Below are 22,439 nucleotides of genomic sequence, written 5' to 3' on the forward strand. Positions count from 1 at the left end.
AGGAAAGACGAGAGGAGAAAGAGGAGAGGAGAAAGAAGAGGAGAAGGGAGAGATGAGAGGGGAAAGAGGAGAAAGAGGAGAAGAGGAGAAAGGGGAGAGGAGAGAAAAAGAGGAGAGGAGGGGAGAAACAGGAGAGGAGAAAGAGGAGAGGAGAAATGGAGTGGAGAGGAAAGGAGAAAGAGGAGAGAAGAGGAGAAAGAGGAGAGGAGAAAGAGGGAAGAGGGGAGATAGAGGAAAGGAGAAAGAGGAGAAAGAAGAGAAAGAGGAGAAAGAGGAGAGGAGAAAGTGGGAAAAGAGGAGAGGAGAAAGAGGAGAGGAGAAAGTGGAGAAAGAGGAGAAAGAGGAGAGGAGAAAGAAGAGAAAGATAAGAGGAGAAAGAGGAGAGAAGGGGAGAGGAGAAAGAGCAGAAAGAGGAGAGGAGAAAGAGAAGAGAGGAGAAAGAGAAAGTGTAGAGGAAAAAGAAGAGAAGAGAAAGAAGAGAGGAGAACGAGGAGAGGAGAAAAAGGAGAAGGAGAGGAGAGGAGAAAGACGAGAGGAGAAAGAGGAGAAAGAGGAGAGGAGAAAGAGGGAAAGAGGAGAAAGGGGAGAGTGAGGAGAAAGATGAGAGAAGGGGAGAGGAGAAAGAGGAGACGAGTAAGAGGAGAGGAGAAAGAGGAGAAAGACTAGAGGAGAAAGAGGAGAGGAGTAAGAAGACAGGAGAAAGAGGAGAGGAGAAAGAGGAGAGGAGTAAGAGGGAAAAGAGGACAAGAGGAGAACGGGGAGAGGAGAGAAGAAAGAGGAGAGGAGGGGAGAAACAGGAGAGGAGAAAGAGGAGAGGAGAAAAAGGAGAGGACAGGAGAAAGAGGAGAGGAGAAAAATGACAGGAAAAGAGAAAGAGGAGAAGAGAAAGCAGGAGAGGAGAAAGCAGGAGGATAAGAGAGGAGAGGAGAACGTGGAGAAAGAAAAGAGGAGAAATAAGAGAAAAATGAGAGGAGAAAGAGGAGAGGAGAAAGACGAGAAGTGGAAAAAGAGAAGAGGAGAGGAGAAAGAGGAGAAAAAGGAGAGAAGGGGAGAGGAGAAAGAGGAGAAAGAGGAGAAAGAGGAGAATAGCAGAAAGAGGAGAGGAGAATTAGGAGAGAAGGTAGAGGAGAGGAGAAAGAGGAGAGAATAAAAAGGAGAGGAGAGGAAAAAGAGGAGAGGAGAAAAAGGAGAGGAGAAAGAGGAGAGGAGAAAAAGGAGAGGAGAGAACAGGAGAAAGAAGAGAGGAGAAAAAGGAGAGGAGATGAGAAAGAGGAGAGGAGAAAGAGAAAGAGCAGAAAGAGGGGAGGAGGGGAGATAGAGGAAAGGAGAAAGAGGAGAGAAGAAAAAGAGAGGAGAGGAGAAAGAGGAGAGGGTAAAGAGGAGAGGAGAAAATGAGTGGAGAAAGAGGAGAAGAGAAAATGGGAGAGGAGAGGAGAGGAGAAAAAGGAGAGGAGAGGACAGGAGAAAGAGGAGAGGATACAAATGACAGGAAAAGAGAAAGAGGAGAAGAGAAAGAGGAGAGGAGAAAGCAGGAGGAGGGGAGATAGAGGAAAGGAGAATAAGAGAGGGGAGGAGAACGTGGAGAAAGAAAAGGGGAGAAATAAGAGAAAAATGAGAGGAGAAAGAGGAGAGGAGAAAGACGAGAAGTGGAAAAAGAGAAGAGGAGAGGAGAAAGAGGAGAAAAAGGAGAGAAGGGGAGAGGAGAAAGAGGAGAAAGAGGAGAAAGAGGAGAATAGCAGAAAGAGGAGAGGAGAATTAGGAGAGAAGGTAGAGGAGAGGAGAAAGAGGAGAGAATAAAAAGGAGAGGAGAGGAGAAAGAGGAGAGGAGAAAAAGGAGAGGAGAAAGAGGAGAGGAGAAAAAGGAGAGGAGATGAGAAAGAGGAGAGGAGAAAGAGAAAGAGCAGAAAGAGGGGAGGAGGGGAGATAGAGGAAAGGGGAAAGAGGAGAGAAGAAAAAGAGAGGAGAGGAGAAAGAGGAGAGGGTAAAGAGGAGAGCAGAAAATGAGTGGAGAAAGAGGAGAAGAGAAAAGGGGAGAGGAGAGGAGAGGAGAAAAAGGAGAGGAGAGGACAGGAGAAAGAGGAGAGGATACAAATGAGAGGAGAGGAGAAAGAGGAGAGGAGAAAGAGGGGAGGAGGGGCGATAGAGGAGAGGAGAAAGAGAAGAAAGAAGAGGGGAGAAAGTGAAGAAATGGGAGAGGAGAAAGAAGACAAAGATGAGAGGAGAAAGAGGGGAAGAGAAAGAGGAGAGGAGAAAGAGAAGAGAGGAGAAAGATGAGAGGAGAACGAGGAGAAAGAGGAGAGGGGAAAGAAGGGAGGAGAAAGAGGAGAGGAGAAAGAAGAGGAGGAGGGAGAGATGAGAGGGGAAAGAGGAGAGGAGAAAGAGGAGAAGAGGAGAAAGGGGAGAAGAGAGAAAAAGAGGAGAGGAGGGGAGAAACAGGAGAGGGGAAAGAGGAGACGAGAAAGAGGAGAAGAGGAGAAAGGAGAAAGGGGAGAGGAGAAAGAGGAAAAAGAGGAGAGGAGTAAGAGGAGAGGAGTAAGAGGAGAGAGGAAAGACGAGAGGAGAAAGAGGAGAGGAGAAAGAAGAGGAGAAGGTAGAGATGACAGGGGAAAGAGGGGTGGAGAAAGAGGAGAGGAGAAAAAGGAGAAGAGGAGAAAGGGGAGAGGAGAGAAAAAGAGGAGAGGAGGGGAGAAACAGGAGAGGAGAAAGAGGAGAGGAGAAATGGAGAGGAGAGGAAAGGAGAAAGAGGAGAGGAAAAAGAGGCAGGAGGGGAGAGAGAGGAAAGGAGAAAGAGGAGAAAGACGAGAAAATGTGGAAAGAGGAGAGGAGAAAGAGGAGAAGTGGAGAAAGGGGAGAGGAGAAAGAGGAGAGGGGTAAGAGGAGAGGAGGAAGAGGAGAGCAGAAAGAGGAGAGGAGGAAGAGGAGAAGTGGAGAAAGAGGAGAAATAGGAAATGAGAAAGAGTAGAAAGAGGAGAGGGGAAGAGGAGAGAGAAAAGACAAGAGGAGAAAGAGGAGAGGAGAAAGAAGAGGAGGAGGGAGAGATGAGAGGGGAAAGAGGAGAAGAGGAGAAAGGGGAGAGGAGAGAAAAAGAGGAGAGGAGGGGAGAAACAGGAGAGGAGAAAGAGGAGAGGAGAAATGGAGTGGAGAGGAAAGGAGAAAGAGGAGAGGAGAAAGAGGAGAGGAGAAAGAGGGAAAGAGGAGAAAGGGGAGAGTGAGGAGAAAGATGAAAGAAGGGGAGAGGAGAAAGAGGAGACGAGTAAAAGGAGAGGAGAAAGAGGAGAAAGACTAGAGGAAAAAAAGGAGAGGAGTAAGAACACAGGAGAAAGAGGAGAGGAGAAAGAGGAGAGGAGTAAGAGGAAAAAGAGGACAAGAGGAGAATGGGGAGAGGAGAGAAGAAAGAGGAGAGGAGGGGAGAAACAGGAGAGGAGAAGAGGAGAGGAGAAAAAGGAGAGGACAGGAGAAAGAGGAGAGGATACAAATGACAGGAAAAGAGAAAGAGGAGAAGAGAAAGCAGGAGAGGAGAAAGCAGGAGGAGGGGAGATAGAGGAAAGGAGAATAAGAGAGGGGAGGAGAACGTGGAGAAAGAAAAGTGGAGAAATAAGAGAAAAATGAGAGGAGAAAGAGGAGAAGTGGAAAAAGAGAAGAGGAGAGGAGAAAGAGGAGAATAGCAGAAAGAGGAGAGGAGAATTAGGAGAGAAGGTAGAGGAGAGGAGAAAGAGGAGAGAATAAAAAGGAGAGGAGAGGAGAAAGAGGAGAGGAGAAAAAGGAGAGGAGAAAGAGGAGAGGAGAAAAAGGAGAGGAGAGAACAGGAGAAAGAAGAGAGGAGAAAAAGGAGAGGAGATGAGAAAGAGGAGAGGAGAAAGAGAAAGAGCAGAAAGAGGGGAGGAGGGGAGAAACAGGAGAGGAGAAAGAGGAGAGGAGAAAAAGGAGAGGACATGAGAAAGAGGAGAGGAGAAAAATGACAGGAAAAGAGAAAGAGGAGAAGAGAAAGAGGAGAGGAGAAAGCAGGAGGAGGGGAGATAGAGGAAAGGAGAATAAGAGAGGAGAGGAGAACGTGGAGAAAGAAAAGAGGAGAAATAAGAGAAAAATGAGAGGAGAAAGAGGAGAGGAGAAAGAGGAGAAGTGGAAAAAGAGAAGAGGAGAGGAGAAAGAGGAGAAAAAGGAGAGAAGGGGAGAGGAGAAAGAGGAGAGAATAAAAAGGAGAGGAGAGGAGAAAGAGGAGAGGAGAAAAAGGAGAGGAGAAAGAGGAGAGGAGAAAAAGGAGAGCAGAGAACAGGAGAAAGAAGAGAGGAGAAAAAGGAGAGGAGATGAGAAAGAGGAGAGGAGAAAGAGAAAGAGCAGAAAGAGGGGAGGAGGGGAGATAGAGGAAAGGGGAAAGAGGAGAGAAGAAAAAGAGAGGAGAGGAGAAAGAGGAGAGGGTAAAGAGGAGAGGAGAAAATGAGTGGAGAAAGAGGAGAAGAGAAAGGGGGAGAGGAGAGGAGAGGAGAAAAAGGAGAGGAGAGGACAGGAGAAAGAGGAGAGGATACAAATGAGAGGAGAGGAGAAAGAGGAGAGGAGAAAGAGGGGAGGAGGGCGATAGAGGAGAGGAGAAAGAGAAGAAAGAAGAGGGGAGAAAGTGAAGAAATGGGAGAGGAGAAAGAAGACAAAGATGAGAGGAGAAAGAGGGGAAGAGAAAGAGGAGAGGAGAAAGAGAAGAGAGGAGAAAGATGAGAGGAGAACGAGGAGAAAGAGGAGAGGGGAAAGAGGGGAGGAGAAAGAGGAGAGGAGAAAGAAGAGGAGAAGGGAGAGATGAGAGGGGAAAGAGGAGAGGAGAAAGAGAAGAGGAGAAAGAGGAGAAGAGGAGAAAGGGGAGAGGAGAAAAAAGAGGAGAGGAGGGGAGAAACAGGAGAGGAGAAAGAGGAGAGGAGAAAGGGAGAGGAGAGGAAAGGAGAAAGAGGAGATGAGAAAAATGAGAGGAAAGGAGAAAGAGGAGAGGAAAAAGAGGCAGGAGGGGAGAGAGAGGAAAGGAGAAAGAGGAGAAAGAGGAGAAAATGTGGAAAGAGGAGAGGAGAAAGAGGAGAAGTGGAGAAAGGGGAGAGGAGAAAGAGGAGAGGGGTAAGAGGAGAGGAGGAAGAGGAGAGCAGAAAGAGGAGAGGAGGAAGAGGAGAAGTGGAGAAAGAGGAGAAATAGGAAATGAGAAGGAGTAGAAAGAGGAGAGGGGAAAGAGGACTAAGAGGATAGGAGAAAGAGGAGAGGAAAAAGAGGAGCGGAGTAAGAGGAGAGGAATAAGAGGAGAGAGAAAAGACAAGAGGAGAAAGAGGAGAGGAGAAAGAAGAGGAGGAGGGAGAGATGAGAGGGGAAAGAGGAGAGGAGAAAGAGGAGAAGAGGAGAAAGGGGAGAAGAGAGAAAAAGAGGAGAGGAGGGGAGAAACAGGAGAGGGGAAAGAGGAGACGAGAAAGAGGAGAAGAGGAGAAAGGAGAAAGGGGAGAGGAGAAAGAGGAAAAAGAGGGGTGGAGAAAGAGGAGAGGAGAAAAAGGAGAGGAGAGGAGAAAGAGGAGAGGAGAAAAAGGAGAGGAGAGAACAGGAGAAAGAAGAGAGGAGAAAAAGGAGAGGAGATGAGAAAGAGGAGAGGAGAAAGAGAAAGAGCAGAAAGAGGGGAGGAGGGGAGATAGAGGAAAGGGGAAAGAGGAGAGAAGAAAAAGAGAGGAGAGGAGAAAGAGGAGAGGGTAAAGAGGAGAGCAGAAAATGAGTGGAGAAAGAGGAGAAGAGAAAAGGGGAGAGGAGAGGAGAGGAGAAAAAGGAGAGGAGAGGACAGGAGAAAGAGGAGAGGATACAAATGAGAGGAGAGGAGAAAGAGGAGAGGAGAAAGAGGGGAGGAGGGGCGATAGAGGAGAGGAGAAAGAGAAGAAAGAAGAGGGGAGAAAGTGAGGAAATGGGAGAGGAGAAAGAAGACAAAGATGAGAGGAGAAAGAGGGGAAGAGAAAGAGGAGAGGAGAAAGAGAAGAGAGGAGAAAGATGAGAGGAGAACGAGGAGAAAGAGGAGAGGGGAAAGAGGGGAGGAGAAAGAGGAGAGGAGAAAGAAGAGGAGGAGGGAGAGATGAGAGGGGAAAGAGGAGAGGAGAAAGAGGAGAAGAGGAGAAAGGGGAGAAGAGAGAAAAAGAGGAGAGGAGGGGAGAAACAGGAGAGGGGAAAGAGGAGACGAGAAAGAGGAGAAGAGGAGAGGAGTAAGAGGAGAGGAGTAAGAGGAGAGAGGAAAGACGAGAGGAGAAAGAGGAGAGGAGAAAGAAGAGGAGAAGGTAGAGATGACAGGGGAAAGAGGGGTGGAGAAAGAGGAGAGGAGAAAAAGGAGAAGAGGAGAAAGGGGAGAGGAGAGGAGGGGAGAAACAGGAGAGGAGAAAGAGGAGAGGAGAAATGGAGTGGAGTGGAGAGGAAAGGAGAAAGAGGAGAGGAGAAAAAGGAGAGGAGAAAGAGGAGAGGAGAAAAAGGAGAGGAGATGAGAAAGAGGAGAGGAGAAAGAGAAAGAGCAGAAAGAGGGGAGGAGGGGAGATAGAGGAAAGGGGAAAGAGGAGAGAAGAAAAAGAGAGGAGAGGAGAAAGAGGAGAGGGTAAAGAGGAGAGGAGAAAATGAGTGGAGAAAGAGGAGAAGAGAAAAGGGGAGAGGAGAGGAGAGGAGAAAAAGGAGAGGAGAGGACAGGAGAAAGAGGAGAGGATACAAATGAGAGGAGAGGAGAAAGAGGAGAGGAGAAAGAGGGGAGGAGGGGCGATAGAGGAGAGGAGAAAGAGAAGAAAGAAGAGGGGAGAAAGTGAAGAAATAAGAGAGGAGAAAGAAGACAAAGATGAGAGGAGAAAGAGGGGAAGAGAAAGAGGAGAGGAGAAAGAGAAGAGAGGAGAAAGATGAGAGGAGAATGAGGAGAAAGAGGAGAGGGGAAAGAGGGGAGGAGAAAGAGGAGAGGAGAAAGAAGAGGAGAAGGGAGAGATGAGAGGGGAAAGAGGAGAGGAGAAAGAGAAGAGGCGAAAGAGGAGAAGAGGAGAAAGGGGAGAGGAGAAAAAAGAGGAGAGGAGGGGAGAAACAGGAGAGGAGAAAGAGGAGAGGAGAAAGGGAGAGGAGAGGAAAAGGAGAAAGAGGAGATGAGAAAAATGAGAGGAAAGGAGAAAGAGGAGAGGAAAAAGAGGCAGGAGGGGAGAGAGAGGAAAGGAGAAAGAGGAGAAAGAGGAGAAAATGTGGAAAGAAAGTGGAGAAAGGGGAGAGGAGAAAGAGGAGAAGTGGAGAAAGGGGAGAGGAGAAAGAGGAGAGGGGTAAGAGGAGAGGAGGAAGAGGAGAGCAGAAAGAGGAGAGGAGGAAGAGGAGAAGTGGAGAAAGAGGAGAAATAGGAAATGAGAAAGAGTAGAAAGAGGAGAGGGGAAAGAGGAGTAAGAGGATAGGAGAAAGAGGAGAGGAAAAAGAGGAGCGGAGTAAGAGGAGAGGATTAAGAGGAGAGAGAAAAGACAAGAGGAGAAAGAGGAGAGGAGAAAGAAGAGGAGGAGGGAGAGATGAGAGGGGAAAGCGGAGAGGAGAAAGAGGAGAAGAGGAGAAAGGGGAGAAGAGAGAAAAAGAGGAGAGGAGGGGAGAAACAGGAGAGGGGAAAGAGGAGACGAGAAAGAGGAGAAGAGGAGAAAGGAGAAAGGGGAGAGGAGAAAGAGGAAAAAGAGGAGAGGAGTAAGAGGAGAGGAGTAAGAGGAGAGAGGAAAGACGAGAGGAGAAAGAGGAGAGGAGAAAGAAGAGGAGAAGGTAGAGATGACAGGGGAAAGAGGGGTGGAGAAAGAGGAGAGGAGAAAAAGGAGAAGAGGAGAAAGGGGAGAGGAGAGCAAAAGAGGAGAGGAGGGGAGAAACAGGAGAAGAGAAAGAGGAGAGGAGAAATGGAGTGGAGTGGAGAGGAAAGGAGAAAGAGGAGAGGAGAAAAAGGAGAGGAGAAAGAGGAGAGGAGAAAAAGGAGAGGAGATGAGAAAGAGGAGAGGAGAAAGAGAAAGAGCAGAAAGAGGGGAGGAGGGGAGATAGAGGAAAGGGGAAAGAGGAGAGAAGAAAAAGAGAGGAGAGGAGAAAGAGGAGAGGGTAAAGAGGAGAGGAGAAAATGAGTGGAGAAAGAGGAGAAGAGAAAAGGGGAGAGGAGAGGAGAGGAGAAAAAGGAGAGGGGAGGACAGGAGAAAGAGGAGAGGATACAAATGAGAGGAGAGGAGAAAGAGGAGAGGAGAAAGAGGGGAGGAGGGGCGATAGAGGAGAGGAGAAAGAGAAGAAAGAAGAGGGGAGAAAGTGAAGAAATGGGAGAGGAGAAAGAAGACAAAGATGAGAGGAGAAAGAGGGGAAGAGAAAGAGGAGAGGAGAAAGAGAAGAGAGGAGAAAGATGAGAGGAGAATGAGGAGAAAGAGGAGAGGGGAAAGAGGGGAGGAGAAAGAGGAGAGGAGAAAGAAGAGGAGAAGGGAGAGATGAGAGGGGAAAGAGGAGAGGAGAAAGAGAAGAGGCGAAAGAGGAGAAGAGGAGAAAGGGGAGAGGAGAAAAAAGAGGAGAGGAGGGGAGAAACAGGAGAGGAGAAAGAGGAGAGGAGAAAGGGAGAGGAGAGGAAAGGAGAAAGAGGAGATGAGAAAAATGAGAGGAAAGGAGAAAGAGGAGAGGAAAAAGAGGCAGGAGGGGAGAGAGAGGAAAGGAGAAAGAGGAGAAAGAGGAGAAAATGTGGAAAGAAAGTGGAGAAAGGGGAGAGGAGAAAGAGGAGAGTGGTAAGAGGAGAGGAGGAAGAGGAGAGCAGAAAGAGGAGAGGATGAAGAGGAGAAGTGGAGAAAGAGGAGAAATAGGAAATGAGAAAGAGGAGAAATAGGAAATGAGAAAGAGTAGAAAGAGGAGAGGGGAAAGAGGAGTAAGAGGATAGGAGAAAGAGGAGAGGAAAAAGAGGAGCGGAGTAAGAGGAGAGGAATAAGAGGAGAGAGAAAAGACAAGAGGAGAAAGAGGAGAGGAGAAAGAAGAGGAGGAGGGAGAGATGAGAGGGGAAAGAGGAGAGGAGAAAGAGGAGAAGAGGAGAAAGGGGAGAAGAGAGAAAAAGAGGAGAGGAGAGAGAAACAGGAGAGGGGAAAGAGGAGACCAGAAAGAGGAGAAGAGGAGAAAGGAGAAAGGGGAGAGGAGAAAGAGGAAAAAGAGGAGAGGAGTAAGAGGAGAGGAGTAAGAGGAGAGAGGAAAGACGAGAGGAGAAAGAGGAGAGGAGAAAGAAGAGGAGAAGGTAGAGATGACAGGGGAAAGAGGGGTGGAGAAAGAGGAGAGGAGAAAAAGGAGAAGAGGAGAAAGGGGAGAGGAGAGAAAAAGAGGAGAGGAGGGGAGAAACAGGAGAGGAGAAAGAGGAGAGGAGAAATGGAGTGGAGTGGAGAGGAAAGGAGAAAGAGGAGAGGAGAAATATGAGAGGAAAGGAGAAAGAAGTGAGGAGAAAGAGGGAAGAGGGGAAATAGAGGAAAGGAGAAAGAGGAGAAAGAGGAGAAAGAGGAGAGGAGAAAGAAGAGAAAGATGAGAGGAGAAAGAGGACAGAAGGGGAGAAGAGAAAGAGGAGAGGAGAAAGAGAAGAGAGGAGAAAGAGAAAGCGTAGAGGAAAAAGAAGAGAAGAGAAAGAAGAGAGGAGAACGAGGAAAGGAGAAAAGGAGAAGGAGGGCAGAAAGACGAGAGGAGAACAAGGAGAAAGAGGAGAGGAGAAAGAGGAGAGGAGAAAGAGGGAAAGAGGAGAAAAGGGAGAATGATGAGAAAGATGAGAGAAGGGGAGAGGAGAAAGAGGAGAGGAGTAAGACGAGAGGAGAAAGAGGAGAAAGACTAGAGGAGAAAGAGGAGAGGAGTAAGAAGAGAGAGGAAAGACGAGAGGTGAAAGAGGAGAGGAGAAAGAAAAGGAGAACGGAGAGAGGAGAGGGGAAAGAGGAGAGGAGTAAGAGAAAAAAGAGGAGAAGAGGAGAAAGGGGAGAGGAGAGAAGAAAGAGGAGAGGAGGGGAGAAACAGGAGAGGAGAAAGAGGAGAGGAGAAAAAGGAGAGGACAGGAGAAAGAGAAGAGGAGAAAAATGAGAGGAAAGGAGAAAGAGGAGAGGAGAAAGGGGAGGAGAAAGAGGAGAAGTGGAAAAAGAGAAGAGGAGAGGAGAAAGATGAGAAAAAGGAGAGAAGGGGAGAGGAGAAAGAGGAGAAAGAGGAGAAAGAGGAAAAGAGGAGAAAGAGAAGAGGAGAAAAGGAGAGGAGATGAGAAAGAGGAGAGGAGAAAGAGCAGAAAGAGGGGAGGGGGGAGATAGAGGAAAGGAGAAAGAGGAGAGAAGAAAAAGGAGAGGAGAGGATAAAGAGGGGAGGAGAAGAGGAGAAAGAAGAAAGGAGAAAGAAGAGAGGAGAAAGAAGAGAGGAAAAAGAAGAGAGGATAATGAGGAGAGGAGAAAAAGTAGGAGAGGAGAGGAGAAAGAAGAGAGGAGAACGAGGAGAAAGAGGAGAGGAGAAAAAGGGAAGGAGAAAGAGAAGAGGAGGAGAAAGAGGAGAGGAGAAAGAGAAGAGAGGAGAAAGAGAAAGCGAAGAGGAAAAAGAAGAGAAGAGAAAGAAGAGAGGAGAACGAGGAGAGGAGAAAAAGGAGAAGGAGAGGAGAGGAGAACGAGGAAAGGAGAACGAGGAGAAAGAGGAGAGGAGAAAGAGGGGAGGAGAAAGAGGAGAGGAGAAAGAGGGAAAGAGGAGAAAGGGGAGAGTGAGGAGAAAGATGAGAGAAGGGGAGAGGAGAAAGAGGAGAGGAATTAGAGGAGAGGAGAAAGAATAGAGGAGAAAGAGGAGAGGAGTAAGAGGAGAGGAGTAAGAAGAGAGGAGAAAGAGGAGAGGGGGAGTGGAGAAAGAGGAGAGGAGAAAGAAGGGGAAAAAGAAGAGATGAAAAAGAAGAGAGGAGAATGAGGAGAGGAGAAAGAGGAGAGGAGAAAAGGAGAAGAGAGAAGGAGAGGAGAGGACGGGAGAAAGAGGAGAGGATACAAATGAGCGGAAAGGAGAAAGAGGAGATAGAGGAGAAAGAGGAGAGGAGAAAGAGGGGAGGAGAAGAGGAGAAGAGGAGAAAGAAGAGAGGAGAAAGAAGAGAGGAAAAAGAAGAGAGGATAATGAGGAGAGGAGAAAAAGAAGGAGAGGAGAGGAGAAAGAAGAGAGGAGAACGAGTGGAAAGAGGAGAGGAGAAAAAGGGGAGGAGAAAGAGGAGAGGAGAAAGAGGAGAGGAGAAATCAGAGAAAATGAGAGGAGAGAGGGGAGGAGAAAGAGGAGAAGTGGAGAAAGAGGAGAGGAGAAAGAGAAGAGGAAAAAGAAGAGATGAAAAAGAAGAGAGGAGAATGAGGAGAGGAGAAAAAGGAGAAGGAGAGGAGAACGAGGAAAGGAGAACGAGGAGAAAGAGGAGAGGAGAAAGAGGGGAGGAGAAAGAGGAGAGGAGAAAGAGGGAAAGAGGAGAAAGGGGAGAGTGAGGAGAAAGAGAGAAAGAGAAAAAGCAGAGAGGAGGGGAGAAACAGGAGAGGAGAAAGAGGAGAGAAAAAGCAGAGAGGAGGGGAGAAACAGGAGAGGAGAAAGAGGAGAGGAGAAATGGAGTGGAGAGGAAAGGAGAAAGAGGAGAGGAGAAATATGAGAGGAAAGGAGAAAGAGGAGAGGAGAAAGAGGAGAGGAGAAAGAGGAGAGGAGAAAGAGGGAGGAGGGGAGATAGAGGAAAGGAGAAAGAGGAGAAAGAAGAGAGGAGAAAGTGGGGAAAGGGGAGATGAGAAAGAGGAGAAAGGGGAGAGTGAGGAGAAAGAGGAGAGAAGGGGAGAGGAGAAAGAGGAGAAAAGGGAGGAAGAGGGGAGATAGAGGAAAGGAGAAAGAGGAGAGGAGAAAGAGGAGAGGAGAGGAGAAAGTGGAGAAAGAGAAGAGGAGAAAGAAGAGAAAGATGAGAGGAGAAAGAGGGGAGGAGAAAGAGGAGAAGAGGAGAAAGAGGAGAGGAGAAAGAGAAGAGAGGAGAAAGAGAAAGCGAAGAGGAAAAAGAAGAGAAGAGAAAGAAGAGAGGAGAATGAGGAGAGGAGAAAAAGGAGAAGGAGAGGAGAGGAGAACGAGGAAAGGAGAACGAGGAGAAAGAGGAGAGGAGAAAGAGGGGAGGAGAAAGAGGGAAAGAGGAGAAAGGGGAGCGTGAGGAGAAAGATGAGAGAAGGGGAGAGGAGAAAGAGGAGAGGAGTAAGAGGAGAGGAGAAAGAGGAGGAGAAAGAAGAGAGGAAAAAGAAGAGAGGATAATGAGGAGAGGAGAAAAAGAAGGAGAGGAGAGGAGAAAGAAGAGAGGAGAACGAGGAGAAAGAGGAGAGGAGAAAAAGGGGAGGAGAAAGAGGAGAGGAGAAAGAGGAGAGGAGAAAGAGGAGAGGAGAATGAGGAGAGGAGAAAGAAGAGATGAAAAAGAAGAGAGGAGAATGAGGAGAGGAGAAAAAGGAGAAGGAGAGGAGAATGAGGAAAGGAGAAAGAGGGGAGGAGAAAGAGGAGAGGAGAAAGAGGGAAAGAGGAGAAAGGGGAGAGTGAGGAGAAAGATGAGAGAAGGGGAGAGGAGAAAGAGGAGAGGAGTAAGAGGAGAGGAGAAAGAGGAGAAAGAATAGAGGAGAAAGAGGAGAGGAGTAAGAGGAGAGGAGTAAGAAGAGAGGAGAAAGAGGAGAGGGGAAGTGGAGAAAGAGGAGAGGAGAAAGAGAAGAGGAAAAAGAAGAGATGAAAAAGAAGAGAGGAGAATGAGGAGAGGAGAAAGAGGAGAGGAGAAAAGGAGAGGAGAGAAGGAGAGGAGAGGACAGGAGAAAGAGGAGAGGATACAAATGAGAGGAAAGGAGAAAGAGGAGAAAGAGGAGAGGAGAAAGAGGGGAGGAGAAGAGGAGAAAGAAGAGGAGAAAGAAGAGAGGAAAAAGAAGAGAGGATAATGAGGAGAGGAGAAAAAGAAGGAGAGGAGAGGAGAAAGAAGAGAGGAGAACGAGGAGAAAGAGGGGAGGAGAAAAAGGGGAGGAGAAAGAGGAGAGGAGAAAGAGGAGAGGAGAAAGAGGAGAGGAGAAATCAGAGAAAATGAGAGGAGAGAGGGGAGGAGAAAGAGGAGAAGTGGAGAAAGAGGAGAGGAGAAAGAGGAGATGAGAAAGAGGGGAGGAGAAAGACGAGAAGAGGAGAAAGAAGAGAGGAGAAAGAAGAGAGGGAAAAGAAGAGAGGATAATGAGGAGAGGAGAAAAAGAAGGAGAGGAGAGGAGAAAGAAGAGAGGAGAACGAGGAGAAAGAGGAGAGGAGAAAAAGGGGAGGAGAAAGAGGGGAAGAGGAGAAAGGGGAGAGTGAGGAGAAAGAGGAGAAAGACGAGAGGAGAAAGAGGAGAGAAGTAAGGGGAGAGGAGTAAGAGGAGTAGTGGAGAAAGAGGAGAAAGAGGAGAGGAGTAAGAGGAGAGGAGTAAGATGAGAGGAGAAAGAGGAGAGAGGAAAGACGGGAGGAGAAAGAGGAGATGAGAATGAGGAGAAGAGAAAGAGATGAGGGGAAAGACGAGAGGAGAAAGAGGAGAGGAAAAAGAGGAGAGGAGAAAGAGGGAGGAGGGGAGATAGAGGAAAGGCGAAAGAGGAGAGGAGAAAGTGGAGAAAGAAGAGAAAGATGAGAGGAGAAAAAGGGGAGGAGAAAGAGAAATGGAGAAAGAGGAGAGGAGAAAGATCCGAAAGAGAACAGGAAAAAGAAGAGAGGAAAAAGAAGAGAGGAGAACGAGGACAGGAGAAAAAGGAGAAGGAGAGGAGAAAGACGAGAGGAGAACGAGGAGAAAGAGAGGAGAAAGAGGGGAGGAGAAAGAGGAGAGGAGAAAGAGGGGAAGAGGAGAAAGGCGAGAGTGAGGAAAAAGAGGAGAGAAGGGGAGAGGAGACAGCCCTTTGAAAAGCTTCCAGGGTCTTGTTCCTCCACAGGCCACTAAGTGAGCTGTGAGGTCCGTAATATTGTGGTAACCCGTTCGCTCACTGTCGCCACTAAATTCTGAGCAGCGTAGAGGCTGCTCTTCTCAGAGGAATATGGTAGTTCTTTCTCTGTCCCAGCCAAATGCTCTACAATTATTGTTAATTTAGGATGTAGAGAGTCCTAAAAAGTGACAGTCAAATCAGAGCCGTGTGTGTCTGCTTCAACGGAGATAAGACCAAAATACAGATCACCATATCTTTCCATTTATAGACATATACTTTCATCATATGCAGGCAAACCCACATAGACCAATAAGACATACGCAAACTTCTGTTTCCATACATCACAAAGTTTATAAAAATCTAGAGGCCAAACTAAGAGTACATTGTATAATCAGATGTGCGTTGCTGGTATTTGCTGGCTGTCTCTTTGCTTCTGCTGGGGGACCCAGTTACACAGAGCTGGGAAGCTCATCAGTCCAAATTCGTGGCGCTGGAGACCTGTGCTCCAGGAGGATATGGGGATTAAGCCTATTCCCTCTGAGCATTTGGGGGAAGGGGACTCACACTCCTGAAGTTAGGGAGTTAGGGGGAACGAAGAGAGGACAAGTTGCTGAAAGAGAAGGGGCTGTTTTCTATTTCAAATAGGCTGGAACTGGGCTGAGGAAGGAACGGAATGCCAGCTTTCAAAGCAAACAGGACTTATCTACATGTAAGCTCCAGACTGCATCGGCCTGAAAACTCAGGGCAGAGAGGGAGGGTTTGGGACGCTTCCTGTTGCTCCGTTCAAATTCCATGACCAATACCTATGCCCATTCTTCCCTTTGATATGGTCCAAATAGCCAAACAATACTCTTTCTCCCCCAAGACTCCGGCTTCAGCCCAGCTCCCAAGATGATGTATTCGATCGCGCACCACGGCCATGTTCAAAATAAGTAAGAGACAAGAAAACCACAGTTCACTGCGTGTTTTCCTAGATGTTTTGCTGTGAGAGAGGAATTATTAAGATTTCTACACCAAAGGCCTTGCCTGTCAAGTGTTTGCCAACACTCAAATGCTTGTCTAGTAAGTCCGGACTGCGTTGGACGAGAAAATAATGATGAATTACGCGTTTGGAAATCGTCCAACAAAGATCTTCAGAAGGCTTGTCAAAGAAGACAAGGAATTCTAATTCAATTCAGTTCAATGCCAGTGAGTAATCTGTGTTTGCTATTGAATAGGTGCATATGCACACAACATGTTTGCAAGGGAAATCCTGTCCGTTTATATTGACAGTGAGTGACACTGAAGGAGGGATGTTTGAAAATAGCTCCAACCAGTTGATCCCTGCTAAAGACTTAGCTGATATTAATTCATCCACCTTGACTATACAGTTGAAGTCAGAAGTTTACATACACTTAGGTTGGAGTCATTAAATCGTTTTTCAACCACTCCACAAATTTCTTGTTAACAAACTATAGTTTTGGCAAGTCGGTTAGGACATCTACTTTGTGCATGACACAAGTCATTTTTCCAACAAATGTTTACAGACAGATTATTTCACTTATAATTCACTGTATCACAATTCCAGTGGGTCAGAAGTTTACATACACTAAGTTGACTGTGCCTTTAAACAGCTTGGAAAATTACAGAAAATGATGTCATGGCTTTAGAAGCTTCTGATGGGTTAATTGACCTCATTTTAGTCAATTGGAGGTGTCCCTGTGGATGTATTTCAAGGCCTACCCTCAAACTCAGTGCCTCATGGGAAAATCAAAAGAAATCAGCCAAGTCCTCAGAAAAAAATTGTAGACCTCCACAAGTCTGGTTCATCCTTGGGAGCAATTTCCAAACGGCTGAAGGTACCACGTTCATCTGTACAAACAATAGTATGCAAGTATAAACACCATGGGACCATGCACCCATCATACCGCTCAGGAAGGAGACGCGTTCTGTCTCCTAGAGATGAACGTACTTTGGTGAGCGAAAAGTGCAAATCAATCCCAGAACAACAGCAAAGGACCTTGTGAAGATTCTGGAGGAAACAGTACAAAAGTATCTATATCAACAGTAAAACAAGTCCTATATCGACATAACCTGAAAGGCCGCTCAGCAAGGAAGAAGCCATTGCTCCAAAACCGCCATAAAAAAGCCAGACTACGGTTTGCAATTGCATATGGGGACAAAGATAATACATTTTGGAGAAATATCCTCTGGTCTGATGAAACAAAAATAGAACTGTTTGGCCATAATGACCATCGTTATGTTTGGAGGAAAAAGGGGGAGGCTTGCAAACCGAAGAACACCATCCCAACCGTGAAGCACGGGGGTGGCAGCATCAAGTTGTGGTGGTGCTTTGCTGCCGGAGGGACTGGTGCACTTCACAAACTAGATGGCATCATGAGGTAGGAAAATTCTGTGGATATATTGAAGTAACATCTCAAGACATCAGTAAGGAAGTTAAAGCTTGGTTGCAAATGGGTCTTCCAAATGGACAATGACCCCAAGCATACCTCCAAAGTTGTGGCATATGGCTTAAGGACAACAGTCAAGGTATTGGAGTGACCATCACAAAGCCCTGACCTCAATCCTATAGAATATTTGTGGGCAGAACTGAAAAAGCATGTGCGAGCAAGGAGGCCTACAAACCTGACTCAGTTACACCAGCTCTGGAATGGGCCATCATTCACCCAATTTATTGTGGGACGGTTGTGAAAGGCTACCCGAAACGTTTGACCCAAATTAAACAATTTAAAGGCAATGCTACCAAATACTAATTGAGTGTATGTAAACTCCTGACCCACTGGGAATGTGATGAAAGAAATAAAAGCTGAAATAAATCATTCTCTCTACTATTATTCTGACATTTCAGATTCTTAAAATAAAGTGGTGATCCTAACTGACCTAAAACAGGTAATTTTATCTAGGATTAAATGTCAGGAATTGTGAAAAGTTTTAATGTATTTGGCTAAGGTGTATGTAAACTTCCGACTTCAACTGTAAATATATACTGTAAATATACCCAGGGATGACTGTGATTGTTCCAGATTAAACTATTACTACACAAATACAATCCTCACTCTCTTTTTCTGCCATGATCTCTCCCATGACCAATATGCTGTCAAGGGCCAAGAGAGGGAATGGGGAGGGGTACTCAATCATAGAATTAGGAATTAGAATACTAGAATGGCATGAACCTTCTTATGATGGTCCAAAGGTTTGCCATGTTGGTCAGGGAGTTGGTCAACCATGGTTTGCCAGGGCTGCGATAAGATATTGTGTAAAACAATGAATGTGAATACCATTTCTGCACTGTATGTGTGTTAGCTAGCTAGACTGACAGTTGTAGAGGAATGATATATTTTTCAAATTAACTGCCAATATGCCAACATTCTATTTAAACAATGCAGTCAATCTCCACAGCCATACACTGGCTCAATTCAGTTGAGGACTTAGACAAGTCGTAAATGTAACAAGTAGTGAAATTGTATCATATAATAGGACTCACAGCTTTCCATTAAATCGAAATTTGAGACATTTATGGTCTGTTTATTTAAGGGATAATCAACGAGGGGCTATGCACTCTACGGAAAATAATGAACGACGTGGAAGGTGTGTTCAACGACTTGCTAGCGGAGTGGAACTAACATTCCAAAGAGTTGCATTATTTTCCAGAGAACGCATAGAGCGCTAAGTTGATTATCCCTTTCATGCCATGACTATAATTTAACACATTTGCCACTAGACATTTGTTCACTTGCCGGTAGAAATGTGTTCAACACCCACTGAAGTAGCTAGCAAGTTTACTAGATAGCTAGAGTGGTTGGCTTGGTAACCAAACACATAGACTTGATTGTTTAGCTAACCAAACCATCAGTCCTAGCTCACTATTATGAAAATCGAATTCAACAATGCCAATAATGTTTTAAATTTGACTTTTGCTTTCAAAAGCAGCTCTAACATAGTACATGTACAGTATGAATGAACTATAGCCATTGAATTCTACCATGCTAATATAACATCTGTTATAGGGAAATAATGCACGCTCTAGAATGCCCTAACAAGCAGAAATAAGTATCCAACAATGCTATGGTATATATTTTAGAGGCTATTTATACAGAAAATTGGTATAAAAAACTGTATAAACTGTATTCATAATTATATGACAATATTTTAGGTTGGCTATAGTTCTATCACACAATTTCTGATACATCACATGCCTTACTTTTATTTTCCTGTATAAATGAAAGCAGGAAATGCATCACCTACACCTCTACTGCCATTCATTTGCAATGAGACTGGTTTTGGATTTCTCCCTGAACAAGATGGCTGACATTTTTGCCCCATTATATTATGACACAGCCCTTCTAGTAATTTAATAGAATCTTTATGGATTTAATTAAGATCATAAGGGATACTGAGATGTTTTATTTGTCCACTCTGGATAGATTACTTTCCAGTTGATTTGCTAGAGAACTTCATGTTGTTAGAGCAAGAAGGGCCCTCCTGAGCGACTTTAAGGAACATGCTTTTTAGTCCAGGACTATAGGCTTAATCTATGTCCAGGAAACCAGACCAAAAAGTCTGCAATGAAAACATTGTTTCAGCATCTCTGGGTGAGATCTTGGACATTCCCCATGCATGCAGTACTGTAAGCTACAGTGCGGTTTTGGCAAGAGGGCCGGGGACAGGCTTTCAAAACCGGCAAAGAAATACTCCATTAAACACTTTAAATTGTGGTGAAGATTATCGTGAATAACTACAGAAATGTTACTGTGGCCAAATAAATCAATTTTGATTCAACTGTGGGTTTTTGATCACGTCTCTGCGTACTCATTAGAATATGCTATCAATGACTCAACGCGGCCGCCAAATGATCAGTCACATTCATTCGTTTTGTTTGACATGCTCAGAAAGTTGGTTATTATTACACCAGTAAATCATTTATATGATCAGTAACACATATACTGTACTGTCTGTGTCTTATCTACTATACAACGGCTATCCTCATTCACTTTGTGGCAGACAAACACGTGCCATTATCAATATGAAACAATACGCCTACATAGCTTAAAGTATGTCGATTGAGGGGATAGAGTATGCACATAGCTATTAATAACATGTATATAAAAAAGAGAAACAAAAAACATAGACATGTTTTTATCATAGGTTGGTCCAGGGGTGTTAATCACGCGACGTTGTCATTCAGTGAGGTGAAACTAAATAAATCGCTTGGCATTATCATCTAATAATCCATTATTATAGAGAGAATAAAGTTACCTTTACAGGTGTGTTGAGAGGAGACATGAAAGCCTATGCTGCTGTGATGCTGTCTTGATCAGTGTTCCTCTTCCCACCGCACTCCGATAAACTCCTTTGACTCAACCTGTACCTTGTCACTCTATTATGCTGTTGATTTATCACACAGTCCAGACGCTTTGGGGTGGATAACGCCTTTCCCTAACACGAAAATAGTTTGATTTTGGTGTCTTCGGCAGACAAGACCTCCAAAAAACGAGAAATTAAACCCCGCTTTCAATTCTTGGTCTTCCCCCTTCTTGGCACAAGCCTCGCTTGTTGCTTGATGCCAGGAACCATCCCCTTTGGCTTGAATCACTGCTTCACTTGATCGATCATCGTCACAAAGTAACGGTTTCACATCATGCGAGCGTTCGCAATTGTATGACAATCCTGGGAAAATGTGACACATCAATGCAGCTCTAGGTCTCCTCAACATATATCACCCAGCACTTGATAAAAGTGCTCCGAGTCCAAGGAAAAGTCCGATTTCCCACCGCCTCTGAAAACTCATGCACGTATATGGTTTTCCTTTTTCTTTCCTCCTTGAAAAGGCGTCGCGAACGTCTCTGATTACCAGTACTACATTAAACATGCACTAATAGTATTATAGTGTCTAACAGTAGGCCTGTGTGCATAGCCGCGGGAATTAAGGGTGCTGAGGGTGCTGCAGCACCCCCTGATACATCACAATACACAAATAATTAATATAAAAATATGTATATTGAAAAAAATCCCCCACTAAATTTGTGCACTAGGGCTTTATTACTCCTGTATGAACGGAGAAAGATACTCAGCGGCAAAAAAATGGAGAGACATGTACATAAGTCAGAATTTTGTGATATTATTTCAAATTGTTGAGATACGCAAGTCAAAATGTTTAGATAGTATGTTAACATTTGTCAGTAGATCATACAGATATGTTTCTTAATTTGTAACCTTGTGTGGCGATTTCAGAGGTGGCATCCCAGAGTGGTGGTGTGGGGGGATTGTTTTTCTGTGGTGTGGCCAAGAGATTTTCCTGATCTGGTAGGCTAACCTAACCAGGTAAAACTCTGGGCCTTAGTTGAAGTGTATGACATTGTAATAAATCAGCTGTAAAACGTTTTTCTAATGTAATGTTTTAATATAATAGGCTATTTATAATATAATATGTTTATTTGTTTAATTGGATAGCTGTTAGCTTTTGCAGCAGCTACTCTTCCAGGGGGTCCACAATAAAACACAACACATGACAAGTAACAGAACACTGATACACTGATAGACAATGGTTATCTAATCAGGTCATTTTTTCTAATCAGGTCCTGGAAGAACTCCTGGCTATGGAAGCCCATTCCGCCCGCGAAAACAAAAAAGATCAATACCGTCTCAAAATGTCAAGATACTATCTAAAAAATCTTGAGATGCTATCTACATTTTTTTAGATACTAACTCAACATTTCCAGACACTATCTCAACATTTCAAGATACTAACAAAACATTTGCGATACTAAGTTGACATTTTTAGACACTAACTCAAAATTTCAAAATACTAACTTGAAATGTTGAGATAATAGAACATGCATGTAGGATATGTTCCTTCATTTGTAGCATTATGTGGTGATTTCTATCTATCCATGTTGCAGAGATCAGCACAGCAGGGCCACCGGCAAACGTGTGGCAAGCTGGCATTTGCACCAACAATTCTGATTCAGTTTATTAAAAAATGTTGACAGAAAAGCGTTGAAAAGAGGGAAAGTAATGTTGTTTAGGCTGGCTAGACTAACTACCAATCAAAAAATTGTTAATTGAGTGACTGTTAGCGACTATTTTTACTCTCAATAGTAAGTTGAGGCCCGACTGTAAATAAACACTATATATACTGAATAAAAATATAAACACAACATGCAACAATTTCAAAGATTTTACTGAGTTACATTTCATATGAGGAAATCAGTCAATTGAAATACATTTATTAGACCGTTAAGTATAAAAATATAAACGCAACATGTAAAGTGTTGGTCCCATGTTTCATAAGCTGAAACAAAAGATCCCAGAAATGTTCCATATGCACATATTCTCTCAAATTTTGAGCACAAATTTGTTTACATCCCTGTTAGTGAGCATTTCTCCTTTGCCAAGATAATCCACCCACCTGACAAGTATGGAATATCAAGAAGCTGATTAAACAGCATGATCATTACACAGGTGCACTTTGTGTTGTGGACAATAAAATGTCATTCTAAAATGTGCAGTGCCACTGATGTCACATGTTTTGAGGGAGTGTGCAATTAGTAGACTGACTGCATGATTGTCCAACAAACAATTTCTGTTACCAGAAAATGTAATTTCATTTCTCTACCATAAGCCGCCTCCAACGTCGTTTTAGAGAATCTACCCCTGAAACACATAAAAGCCTATAGTAGGAAAATCGTCCTAATATGGTGTGAGTCAGTTACGGTTCAGACATAGCAACATAAGCTAGGTGAAACGATGTGAGTCCTCACTCATAGCCTGGGGTTCCCATAGTCAACTGATGTACTCTGACATCTGGACAGGTTTTTCATTACCAACAACACAGAAGGTTGTCTTGGACACGTCAGGAAACCATTTGTGGGTTCACCTAGTAAAAATGATAGTGTGGCCTTGGCCTATAGAAATAGTATAGTTCATTCCATTGAATTCATTTGACTACGGTCGTTATAGGAGCATTTAACATTAAGTTGCTCTTATAGCCTACCTGTAATTACACAGTAGTAACATCAGTCACTGTTTTGTATTTACTTACTTTGTAATTTTACTGTACTTGTCTTTACTTCTATATAATAGAGTAGTGACCAATTAACAGCTGTGTAAAAAAAACAAGATGAAAATGTATTGCTAATCATATGAGCTTTTCATTCTACATGAGAATTTTAACACATCTGAAATTCCCACATTGCTTAAATTGCCTCATATCCCTAAATTGCCATGATTTTTTCCAACCTATAGCGTGCAGTTTTGCAGCACAACCCAGAATTTTTTGGGGTTTACAAATATTCATTCTCACACCTGAGGTCTGCTCTATAGTGCTGGTGAAGGATCTTGCTCAAGTGTACAGAAACCAAGCATTCTGAGACATAAGGTGGTTTGGTATCCAGAGCCAAGCCACTGCTGTTGTGTATGCACATGCACAGAACTAAACGCTCATTGGAATGCTTTAAAGATCTCCAATGAAACATTGTGATACAAAAGACCCACATTTTTAGAGGTCCATATTTGCACACTGTCATACTGTACACTGTATGCGCTTAGACACTCAGGCACATTCAGTCA

General features: G+C 44.6%; 1 protein-coding gene across 3 annotated transcripts in view; it reads right to left on the minus strand.

Moving 5' to 3' along the window:
• Positions 1 to 19,678, minus strand: part of LOC106580770 (uncharacterized) — a 76,207-nt gene extending 56,529 nt beyond the window's left edge. For all 3 annotated transcript variants that reach the window (XM_014162164.2, XM_014162163.2, XM_014162162.2), the window contains exon 1: positions 19,128 to 19,678. The gene's annotated coding sequence lies outside the window, so the exon portion shown is untranslated. The remainder of the gene's footprint in view (positions 1 to 19,127) is intronic.
• Between the last annotated feature and the right edge of the window lie 2,761 nt (positions 19,679 to 22,439).

The sequence above is a fragment of the Salmo salar genome, chromosome ssa20, assembly GCF_905237065.1.
Source record: "Salmo salar chromosome ssa20, Ssal_v3.1, whole genome shotgun sequence".
NCBI classification, from domain to species: domain Eukaryota; kingdom Metazoa; phylum Chordata; class Actinopteri; order Salmoniformes; family Salmonidae; genus Salmo; species Salmo salar.